We start from the raw sequence: 271 nt of genomic DNA on the forward strand, positions 1-271 counted from the left end.
CTAATTTTTATAATAATAAATTGAGCAACATATAGAAGATAAAATTCTAACATTGGAAACTATGTTTTTAATCGATTTTTTTTTAAATATCTCTATCTTTTAACTAGGATGACAATACTCGAATTTACGAATATTCACCCCGTACTGGATGAATTTTTACCGGAGTGAGATCTTAGACGAAGAGGGATGAAATCAAATTTAAATAATTCTCGTCTTGTCATATACATAATATATGTAAAATAATTAATAATATTGTATAATATTCAAGTTT

Source organism: Arachis ipaensis, chromosome B02 (genome assembly GCF_000816755.2).
Source record: "Arachis ipaensis cultivar K30076 chromosome B02, Araip1.1, whole genome shotgun sequence".
Taxonomy (NCBI): Eukaryota; Viridiplantae; Streptophyta; class Magnoliopsida; order Fabales; family Fabaceae; genus Arachis; species Arachis ipaensis.